Source organism: Rutidosis leptorrhynchoides, chromosome 6, assembly GCF_046630445.1.
Source record: "Rutidosis leptorrhynchoides isolate AG116_Rl617_1_P2 chromosome 6, CSIRO_AGI_Rlap_v1, whole genome shotgun sequence".
Taxonomy (NCBI): Eukaryota; Viridiplantae; Streptophyta; class Magnoliopsida; order Asterales; family Asteraceae; genus Rutidosis; species Rutidosis leptorrhynchoides.
Window position 1 is genome coordinate 389,190,206 of NC_092338.1, and position 11,900 is coordinate 389,202,105.

Genomic DNA, 11,900 nt, shown 5'->3' on the forward strand with positions numbered 1-11,900 from the left:
CCTACGAGCCATAGACACTAATTAACCACTTGACAAGTCTAAAAACGAATTTAACAAGTTAGGGTTTCATGAGAAATTCTTACCCCATGCCATGAGACTAGTATCAAATCGAAGAGGATGAAACGAGGATTCCAAAAGTACAATTTGTTTTGATGTTTGATTCCTTGCTTGAATTTGGATGATGATTGAAGATGATGAAGAATTTAGGATGGGAGTTTTTGGTTGAGAGAAAAGAAGAAAGAAAAAGAAATTAAATGTGGAGGATGGTAGAGAAGTAGTTGACTTAGTCAACTACTAGTGAGTAGTTTGGCCATTTGGTAAAAATGGTCCCTCAATTTTAAGCCGGGTGCGTAATTTAACCAAACGAGATATTTTAAAACGCTAGAGTAAACGAGTGGTGTTAAAATTGAATAGCGGAAATATTATGAACGTTAGTCAACGGAACTACGAATTTAAATAACGAAAGATATTATAAAAAAAAGAAGACGTTGTTAAAATAAATTTAACGGAAAAAACGCGGGATGTTACATTATCCACACCTCAAAAGAAATTTCGTCCCGAAATTTAGTTGGAAGTAGTAGTTGTTGAATCTTCATCGAGGTCTTGTGTTGCCGATTCTACGAGTGAGGGAAGGTACGTCCTTGGGTATTTCAACGAACCTGAAGGTCGGGGTCGTATGTTGTTTTAAGGTTTGGTTCCATGATTTTATGGTTTCCGGTCCTCCTAGGAAGTGAGGTTTATCGTCGATAGTGAGTTCATCAAAGAAGATAACAAGTTCTCGTTTCGCAAAACACGTCTTTGAGTTGATACATCGAATGTAGGATAACGGAGACCCAAAATGAGTCGGAAAAGTCTAAACGGCTAGCGACGGGTCCAAAACGCCCCAAGAATTTAAAGGATCGAAATATAGCGGATTTAGCTTCCTACGTTTCCCGAAACGGATTGCACCTTTCCAAGGTGCGACTCTTAACGTGACGCGGTTTCCCACGTGGAATTTGAAATGTTTACGTCTAAATCGGCGTAGCTCATTTGGCGACAACGAGTCGTGTTGGGTCTTCCTTGGATATGGATAAGTTTTCTCGGTCGCTCATGCATAATCCCGGTCCCGGTGAATTGGTCATCGTTTACTTGGTTCGACAAAAGGAGAATGACGTTTCCGGTCATATAAGGTTTCGAAGGCGTGGCGTCAATACTCGAATGAAAATTTTGTAGTAAGAGAGTTTGATTAAAGGCAAAGACGTTTCTCAAGAAAATTTGAAGTTGGTAATACAAATTCGTATTATGGTTTTCAAGACTTAAATCGTATGTTTGTTCGGTCCGTCGGGTTGTGGATGGTACGCGGTACTCATGTCTAAACGGGGTCCCGAGGCTTTTTGTAAGTCTAGAAATGAAACGAGGATCTCGATCCGAAACGAAGTACATTCCGTAAGGTGTATTTGAACAAGTTTGTTAGGACTTGAAAACGTTAGTTGGAACAAGTTTCTCAAGAAATTCACGTCGCGGGAGATTTATCGGTTTCCAAATACGTTCATCGGGACAAATTTCTTATCGGTTTTTGAAAGAAAAACGTTCGTCGGAACTATTCACCCTCGAGGTGAATACTAGTATCACGTGGAGAGTCCCTCCCTCCATTGAAAGTTTAGAATAAAGATTTCCTGAACCGGAAGTACGAGTGTGGTGAGAGAGAAGTTTCCGCCTCAGTGCGAGCATAATGAGTAAATTGTAATTAGTCAATAAGACTGTGCGAGGACGAGCTAGTATACACGTGTAACATACGGTTGAAGCCGAGAGGAATCGGTAATTCATTCGGAAGCATAAATACAGTTCGACAAAAGTCGAAGGTGTGTCCCCGGTATGGTTGTTATCAATATTCTCGGAGTTTTCAGATGTCCAAACATGAAAGGATGAAGTCATGTACATGGCACATGGTGGTGTTTAGGTTGATCGAGTCTAACCACCATCACGTGTCACTAGAACTTTGGTATGTCTTATCGTAATATAACTACGTTGATCGAGTGTAGTTATATTACGCTAACTCATACTTCCATTCCCACATCACTCCATAGTTTCAAGTTCGTGTCATCGCGAAAATCTAAAATGAACAAAATGTAACGACGTCTCAAACGTGACTCGTATTAAATCGAAAGAGTTTCTACAACTCTAAAGAAGCGTTTCCCCGTGGGAAGTGTATAAATGATTGTTCACGTCAAATCGGTTCGATTCAAACAATAATGTATTTAGGTACGAAAAGAGTAACGAGTCATGATAACGAGTAGTACGCAACCGTAGCGATAAACAGTGATGACGATACTCATCTAGAGTAGTGACGGTGACTTTACAATACTCATGAATAGTAAGATGAGACGGGGTGAATAACAACCATGGAGTCAGAGTTCCCGAACCAAGGTGGCAGAATACGAGCTCGTATGATGAAGGTTGGGTACCATTAAAAATTTTTCCTAAGAATGATTTAAGTATAATGCACAGGTAGTCAAGTAAGTGCTATCTATAGCAAATGTATGTCAGAATGCAATGGCTAACTATCCGGTTGTAGTCTAGACTCACTAATGCGTCCTAACGACTCTGTCAGACACACTAATGCACGCCCTAGTTCCCTACAACCAACGCTCTGATACCATCTGTAGCGACCCGACCAAAATCGTCATTGACGGCGCCGCTAACTGAGGTCCCGTTACGTGGTCGTAGTCCCTATATGAGACTCGTTTGACCAAAATTATGTCGCATTCATTTGAAAAGTACAAGACTTGCAAAGTTTAGTTTAACAAGCGGATCGACAACAAGTTTAAGTTTACAAAAGTTATAAAGTACGAATGAAATATTTAGCGACATAATTAGTTTAAATCACAGTTGCTATAAATAGCGTAAATATGTAGACCAAGGTTTAAATCCAAAAGTGCTATCCCTAGCGTATGCATGCATGGTTGACTCCAATCAAGAAATCAAAGAGTGCGGAAGCATGTATCAAGTAGCCAAGTATGAACCTGAGAAAACATGTAGAAAACTGTCAACGCAAAAACGTTGGTGAAATCATAGGTTTAAGTAAGTAAGTGAGTAAAAGTAAAGTAAGTCGAACCACAAGATTTGCAAAGTTGAATAATAGTACATTCTAAAAGTTAATATTCACGAGCACCCAATTATCAAAGCTTAACATTCCGTCCGTTGAATACCCCATAAATTAGTGCTAGAACAACACTGTTTCCCGAAAATATATTTCATCCGTAGACGGTAGCGAACCGTCAAAGATGAGGGTTGTCAAACCCATATGGCCATATAACATAAGTTCTCGCTTACACCATCTGATGTAACTAATGATAATCGGATTGAGGATTTTCGTTCTAAACTCGTATGTAGAATGTTTGTTTTCCCGTTCTTGTGTTCACTTAGTTCAAAAGAATCGTTTATGTTTTCTCATCCCAAAAGTAAGTTCAAAAGAGTAAAAAGTGGGACTATGATCTCACCTCGAGTGGACGAGTATAAAAGTACTTCACAAAGTAAACGTGTGCATGAAAGTTGCTTAGCCTTGACCTAAACAAGTAAGTTGTATCAATTAACCGGTTACGACACAAGGTCGGGCGAAATGTGTTCAATTAGTCCTATGGCTCGTTACGACTCGATTAAATATAGCATGTGAATCACGTTGCCAAGTTTCATGCGAGAATCAAGTATAAAAGCATGTTAGAACGATTGCATAAAAGTTTGGTTAAGTTTGACTAAAAGTCAAACTTGGTCAAAGTCAACGAAAAAGTCAACATGTTCGGGTCGGGTCCCGGACTATTTTTCTATGCTAATTATTCATATACAAGTATATTAGAACAAGTTTCATGTGAATCGGAGGTCGATAGCTAGTCAAACATTTCACGTGAAAAGGGACATAATGAGCAGAATCTGGCCAGACCCATTTGCGCGCCGCGCGGGGTGAGGTGCGCGCCGCGCACCATGCTGTTCAGCTATTTTCTGCAGTTTTCAACTTATGCACGAATCCAACTTCAAAAATTCCTAACTCACAAACCGCAAATCTCCTAAACATGTATCTTATATCGTTGGAAAGGTATTTTAACAAGGAATACAACTAAATACTTTTCATAGATCATAACCGACAATTTCCAAATCGAAAACATCATCAAAGTTCATCATTTTCAACCAAAAATCAAAGAAACGCATTTTATGATTCGGGAACTTTTAACATACAAATGATATGACGTTTTGAAGGTAATAACGCATACATTGCAACTAGACGCATATTCCAAGTTTCAATAAACATTTACTACGTCAAAATCACTAGCCACGTTATCGTTTCAAAATCAATTTCGACACAAATGAGACTTATGATTCACTAATCAAACGCTAGCATACATCACACCATTTCGAAGCTATTTACGCATACAATTTAACTAGTTAACTAGCATACATTCAAACAAGTGTCTCAACTAGCATTCAACCGCATCAAGTTCCTACCAAAACGATAATCGATTCACCAAAAACACATTTCATGTTATTGAGCTAGTTTTTCATCATCCAACATATCAAAACGAAGCTAATGAAGTAACTAACACTTTTAACACATACACTTTATCTTATAACATCATTTGAGCAACCAAAACTCAAGATTAAGCTAGACCCATTTGGGTGTTCATGTCATATTTTCAAAACACGAAGAACGAGCATACAAATTACATACAAGACATCCCTACGAGCCATAGACACTAATTAACCACTTGACAAGTCTAAAAACGAATTTAACAAGTTAGGGTTTCATGAGAAATTCTTACCCCATGCCATGAGACTAGTATCAAATCGAAGAGGATGAAACGAGGATTCCAAAAGTACAATTTGTTTTGATGTTTGATTCCTTGCTTGAATTTGGATGATGATTGAAGATGATGAAGAATTTAGGATGGGAGTTTTTGGTTGAGAGAAAAGAAGAAAGAAAAAGAAATTAAATGTGGAGGATGGTAGAGAAGTAGTTGACTTAGTCAACTACTAGTGAGTAGTTTGGCCATTTGGTAAAAATGGTCCCTCAATTTTAAGCCGGGTGCGTAATTTAACCAAACGAGATATTTTAAAACGCTAGAGTTAACGAGTGGTGTTAAAATTGAATAGCGGAAATATTATGAACGTTAGTCAACGGAACTACGAATTTAAATAACGAAAGATATTATAAAAAAAAGAAGACGGTGTTAAAATAAATTTAACGGAAAAACGCGGGATGTTACAATATCAATAATTTCGGTCGCCAAACCTAATTTTATTTAATACCAATTTAATACTTTATAGCGAACAAATTAGCATTTATTATCAAAAGGTTAAAAATAAAAATAATAAAAATAAAAACTGTACAAACATACCTGTGAAATAGATTTCTTAGTTATATGATCTATCCCATTCATAAGATAGTCGGTTTAATTGGTTTTCCATGGCTACATAGGCGTAACCTCGAGCATTCAGTGTCTTTTCTTCTAAACATATGAACGGTCCGTCTCTGCATAAAGTAACAAATTCGGTATTTGAATAGGTTTGATTATTTGAACATTTACCTCCATGTGACCATTTTCCGCATTTGTGACATCTTTCTAGGTGTCGTGCTCTTCTTTTCGCTGCGGATTTTGATTTTCCTTTACCAAATTGTAACTTATTATCTTCGCATCTGGATTCTTTTCTAACTCCGTCCATTCTTTCTCTGATTACTGATACTATTTCACTCGATAGTGTGTCATTATTACGTTTAGTGATCAAAGCGTGTAGCATTAGACCATGGTTTAGTTCACAGGCAGTCTTCATTTTGTAAAAACCTAAAAAAAATAAAAATTCAGAATGGGGGGAGAAGACTAGTTCTTTAGGGTCTGCTAGGGAAAGACCATTCGGGTTGCATTTTCGAGAACTACACGAAAACAGACAATCTAACTCTAACAGAAATACATATTATCCTTTAAAGACTTGATTCTCCCCACACTTAGTTAGCTGTGGTGTCGAAATTGTGATTAACTTCGTTGTCGACTTCCATCAGACTATCTATGTAGTGTTTAACTCTGTGACCATTAACTTTAAATTCAATCCCATTTGAATTTATTAATTCTATCGTTCCGTATGGGAAAACACTTTTGACTATGAATGGTCCAGACCATCTTGATTTCAATTTTCCAGGAAATAGCTTGAATCGTGAATTGAAAAGAAGAACTCTGTCTCCTTCTTTAAATTCTTTTAAACTTCTGATTCTTTTATCATGCAATTTCTTCGTTCTTTCTTTATAGATTAACGAATTTTCGTATGCTTCATGTCTTAATTCTTCTAATTCGTTTAGTTGACTTAACCGTAGACGTCCGGCTTCATGTAAATCAAGATTACATGTCTTCAAAGCCCAAAATGCTTTGTGTTCAATTTCTACTGGAAGATGACATGCTTTTCCATAAACAAGTCTAAAAGGTGTGGTTCCAATTGGAGTTTTGTAGGCTGTTCTAAAAGCCCAGAGTGCATCCTCCAATTTAATGGACCATTCCTTCGGATTTGATCCTACGGTTTTCTCTAGAATACGTTTTAAAGCTCGGTTGGTATTTTCAACTTGTCCACTTGTTTGTGGATGATATGCGGTGGAGATTTTATGAGTTACTCCATATCTTTTAAGAACTTTCTCAAGTTGATTATTACAGAAATGAGTACCCCGATCACTTATTAAAGCTTTCGGTGTTTCAAACCTTGCAAAAAGACGTTTTAAAAGTTGACTACAACTCGTGCATCGTTAGTTGGGAGAGCTTGTGCTTCCGCCCATTTAGATACATAATCAATGGCTACGAGTATATATAGATTATTATGAGATTTTGGAAATGGACCCATAAAGTCAATACCCCAAATGTCAAATACTTCACATACTTGGATGACATTTTGTGGCATTTCATCACGTTGACTTATTTTTCCGGCCCTTTGACAAGCATCACAAGATTTGCAAAGAAGGTGTGCGTCTTTGTAAATTGTAGGCCAATAGAATCCAGCATCATAAACTTTTCTTGCTGTTAGTTGAGGCCCATAATGCCCTCCTGTTGGTCCTGTGTGACAATGGTTTAATATTTTACTGGCTTCATCTCCAAATACACATCGGCGTATTATTCCATCTGGATAACTTTTAAACAAATGTGGATCTTCCCAGAAATAGTGTTTTATATCACTGAAGAATTTCTTTCGTTTTTGGTACGATAATCCTTTTTCAAGGAATCCACATACTAAGTAGTTTGCATAGTCTGCAAACCATGGTATTTCATTATAATCTATCTTCAATAGATATTCATCAGGAAAGTTGTCTTGTATGGCCGATTCATTTAGAACTTCTAATTCGGGATTTTCAAGACGAGAAAGATGATCAGCGGCGATATTTTCTACTCCTCTTTTATCTCGGATTTCAATATCAAACTCTTGTAAGAGTAAGATCCAACGGATTAATCTTGGTTTAGCATCTTGTTTTGAAAATAGGTATCTAAGAGCAGAATGGTCGGTATAGACCACCGTTTTTGCTAGAACGAGATATGATCGAAATTTGTCAAAAGCAAAGACAATAGCAAGGAGTTCTTTTTCAGTAGTTGTATAGTTCGTTTGTGCTCCTTGTAACGTCTTACTAGCATAATATATAGGTTGAAATCGTTTTTCAATCCTTTGTCCTAAAACGGCTCCCATTGCAAAATCACTTGCATCGCACATTAGTTCAAATAGTAGATTCCAATTTGGTGTTATCATGATTGGCGCATTAGTGAGTTTCTCCTTAAGAATATTAAAAGATTTGATACACTCATCTGAAAAGATGAATGGAGCATCTTTTTCTAGGAGTTTATTCATAGGAGTGGCAATTTTAGAAAAATCTTTTATGAAACGTCGGTAAAAACCGGCATGCCCTAGAAAACTCCTAACTCCTCTAACATTGGTGGGATGTGGAAGTTTAGCAATTACATCTACTTTAGCTCTATCCACTTCAATTCCTTCTTTTGAAATTTTATGTCCAAGAACGATGCCTTCTTTAACCATGAAATGGCATTTCTCCCAATTAAGTACTAGATTTGATTGTTCGCATCTAATAAGCATTCGTTCCAGATTAACTAGACATGATTCAAATGTATCACCGAAGACTGAAAAGTCATCCATGAAAACTTCCATGCATTCTTCTATCATGTCGTGAAAAATCGCCATCATACACCTTTGAAAGGTTGCAGGGGCGTTGCAAAGTCCAAATGGCATGCGTTTGTAAGCAAAAGTACCATAAGGGAACGTGAATGTGATTTTCTCTTGATCTTCGGGTGCTATTGGAATTTGAAAATATCCGGAAAATCCATCTAGAAAACAATAGTAACTATTTCCGGCTAATCTTTCCAACATTTGATCTATGAAAGGTAAGGGAAAGTGATCTTTTCTGGTGGCGTCATTTAATTTTCTATAATCAATACATACACGCCATCCTGTTACAGTCCTAGTAGGAATAAGCTCATTTTTCTCATTTGTAATGACAGTCATGCCACCCTTCTTAGGCACGCATTGAACTGGGCTTACCCATGGACTATCAGAAATTGGATAAATTAGACCTGCATCTAGCAGTTTAATAATCTCTTTCTTAACTACATCTTGCATATTAGGATTTAGTCTTCGTTGGCGTTGCACATACGTTTTATGGCCTTCTTCCATAAGGATTTTATGTGTGCAATACGAAGGACTTATTCCTTTAATATCATGAATCTTTCATGCAATGGCTAGTTTATGAGCCTTCAACACAGAAATGAGTTATGATTTCTCATTTTCAGTAAGAGAAGACGATATTATTACAGGTAATTCAGATTCACCATGTAAATAAGCGTATTCCAAATGGTTTGGAAGTGGCTTTAACTCTAATTTTGGAGGTTCTTCTATCGATGATTTGTATCGATATCTGTCTTCTTCTTTTAGCATTTGAATTTCTTCTGTTGTTGGTTCATATCCATTAGCTATAAGTGTAGCTAACATTTCAGCTTCATCAATTGGTTCATTACTTTCTCCTAAAGAACATTCTCCTGTTCCTTGTAATTCTGGAAATTCTTTTAATAATTCTGCATGTGCATCTATAGTTTGAATATAATAACATGTATCATCTGAAGATTGTGGTTGTTGCATTGCTCTATCAACTGAAAAGGTAACACTCTCGTCCTCTATACTTAGGGTCAATTTCTTACCGAACACGTCTATCATTGCTTTAGCCGTGTTTAAGAATGGTCTTCCTAATATGAGAGGAACTTGAGAATCTTCTTCCATGTCCAGAACAACAAAATCTACTGGAAATACTAAAGTACCAACTTTAACTAGCATGTTCTCCATTATCCCTCTAGGATATTTTATTGATCTATCGGCTAGTTGTATGCTTATTCTGGTTGGTTTCAATTCTCCAAGGTGTAGTTTAGCGTATAGTGAATACGGCATTAGATTTATACTAGCACCTAAATCTGCCAATGCTTCTATTGAACTAAGACTACCCAGAAAACATGGAATTGTGAAACTTCCCGGATCAGATAATTTTTCTGGTATCTTATTCAACAGCACTGCTGAACAATTAGCATTCATGGTAACAGCCGAGAGTTCTTCCATTTTCTTTCTATTTGAGATTAGATCTTTCAATAATTTAGCATATCTAGGCATTCCTGAAATCACATCAATGAAAGGAAGATTTACATTTATCTGTTTAAACATATCCAAGAATTTGGATTGCTCGGCTTCAAGTTTCTCTTTCTTCATTTTACTCGGGTAAGGAAGTGGTGGTTGGTATGGTTTAACATAAGGTTTAGCCTTAACTGTGTTATCATCATTAACCTTTTCAACTACCGGTTCTTTTTCTTTATCTTGATTAGGTTGTGGTTCTTGTGGAGTAGGAATAGCTTCATCAGAAGTTACAGGTATTTCAGGTGGTTTAAGTGTTGTACCACTTCTTGTGGTAATGGCTTTAGCTGTTTCATTCTGGGGGTTAGCATTTGTATCACTAGGTAGACTTCCCGGTTTTCTTTCACCTATTAACCTTGCTAGGTTACTTACTTCTTGTTCCAGATTTTGAATAGAAGCTTGTTGATTTCTAAATGCTTGAGCATTTTGTTCATTGGTTTGTTTTTGAGATGTGAAAAACTGCGTTTGAGTTTCAACTAGCTTCGTCATCATATCTTCTAAATTCGGCTTTTTATCATCGGTTTGTTGTGGTGGTTTGTTTTGAAAATTAGGTCTTTGCTGATTGTAAGTATTATTGGATACTTGTTGATTGCTAGGACCTTGTTGGTTGTTGTATGGAATATTTCGGTTATAGTTCTGGTTTTGATTGTAAATTGGTCTTGGCGGTTGATAATTATTCTGATAATTATTTCCAGGCCTTTGGTTTATCTATGAAATATTCGCTCTTTGTTCCATTGTTAATTCAATACTGAGACAATCTTTTATCAAATGTGGTCCTCCACACTGCTCACAACTAATTCGTATTGAGTGAATATCTTTAGTCATCTTTTCCATTCGTCTCTCGACAGCATCTATCTTTGCGGAAATGGAATCTAAGTCATGGCTAGAATCGGCTCTAGCTGCTTTAGATGATCTAACGATATCTTTTTCTTGGTACCACTCATGTGAGTGGGAAGCAGTGTTATCAATAATTTTGTAAGCATCAGTTTCGGTTTTCTTCATAATAGAACCACCAGCTGCTATATCTATGTCTTTCCTTGTAGTGATGTCGCATCCTTGGTAGAATATTTGTACTATTTGACAAGTGTCTAAACCATGTTGCGGACATCCTCTTAACAACTTTCCAAATCTAGTCCACGCCTCATATAGAGTTTCATTTGGTTTCTGTGTGAACGTAACAATTTCTCCTTGAAGTCTTACGGCTTTAGATGCCGGAAAGAATTGTTTAAGAAAATTTTCAACTAAAACATCCCATGTATCAATCGCCCCTTCAGGTAACGATTCCAACCAATCTTTGGCTTCTCCCTTTAAAGTCCAGGGAAATAACATGAGATATATCTGTTCATCCTCCACTTCTCGGATTTTAAATAGTGTGCAGATCCTATTAAAGGTACGTAGATGTTCATTTGGATCTTCCTTCGGCGCACCACTAAATTGGCATTGATTAGTCACCATGTGTAGAATTTGTCCTTTGATTTCATAATCTGGCGCATTAATGTCTGGATGAGTAATTGCATGACCTTGGCCAGTGCGTTTAGCTCTCATTCGGTCTTCCATACTTAAAGGTTCCAGATTCTCCATAATTGAATTTGTTGAATCGGAATCACTAGAGGATTCTGATTTTATGGTTCGTTCCTCAACAATCTCTGTTTGAATGATTGGTGGTTCCGGAGGAAAGTTTAGTGGTTCAGGATCTACGAATCGTTCCTGAATATTCTCCGGATTCTCAATTGTGATGTCGGGTTCAAAAAATGGATTATCGGAAGTTTGAACTGGAGTACTTGGTCGACTGGATGACGATTCTAAAGAAAAATCAACGGCAGTAATATTTGCTAAATGTCTTGATCTAGTTACAGGTGGTGAACGTACAAAAGGTGGTGAACGTCTTGCTCGGTGCATTCACTGAATATCCTATTAGTTTTTTAAAAGGAAAGAAAAATTATAATAAGTTATCCAATCAATAGACTTTTCTGATTTTGCCCACGTTTCGAATAGCCAAAAGATGCAGCAGAGGGGCAGGATTCGTTTAGTCTCAATATAATTGAGGACTGTTTGGCTCCAATAACCCGGTCCACGTACAAATCCAACTATTACTACGAACCAGAAAATTTTGATGTCTATCAATTTAACCACTTAAAATAAATTTTCGTAATTTTAAGAAATTTAGATAAGAAGTAGATTAAAAATCTATGTCCTAAAAACTAGAATGGCGAGAATTAAGAAAG

The 11,900-nt window shown here is 36.9% G+C and overlaps 1 pseudogene; it reads right to left on the bottom strand.

Moving 5' to 3' along the window:
• Window positions 1-7,470, bottom strand: part of LOC139854980 (uncharacterized) — a 241,793-nt pseudogene extending 234,323 nt beyond the window's left edge.
• Between the last annotated feature and the right edge of the window lie 4,430 nt (window positions 7,471-11,900).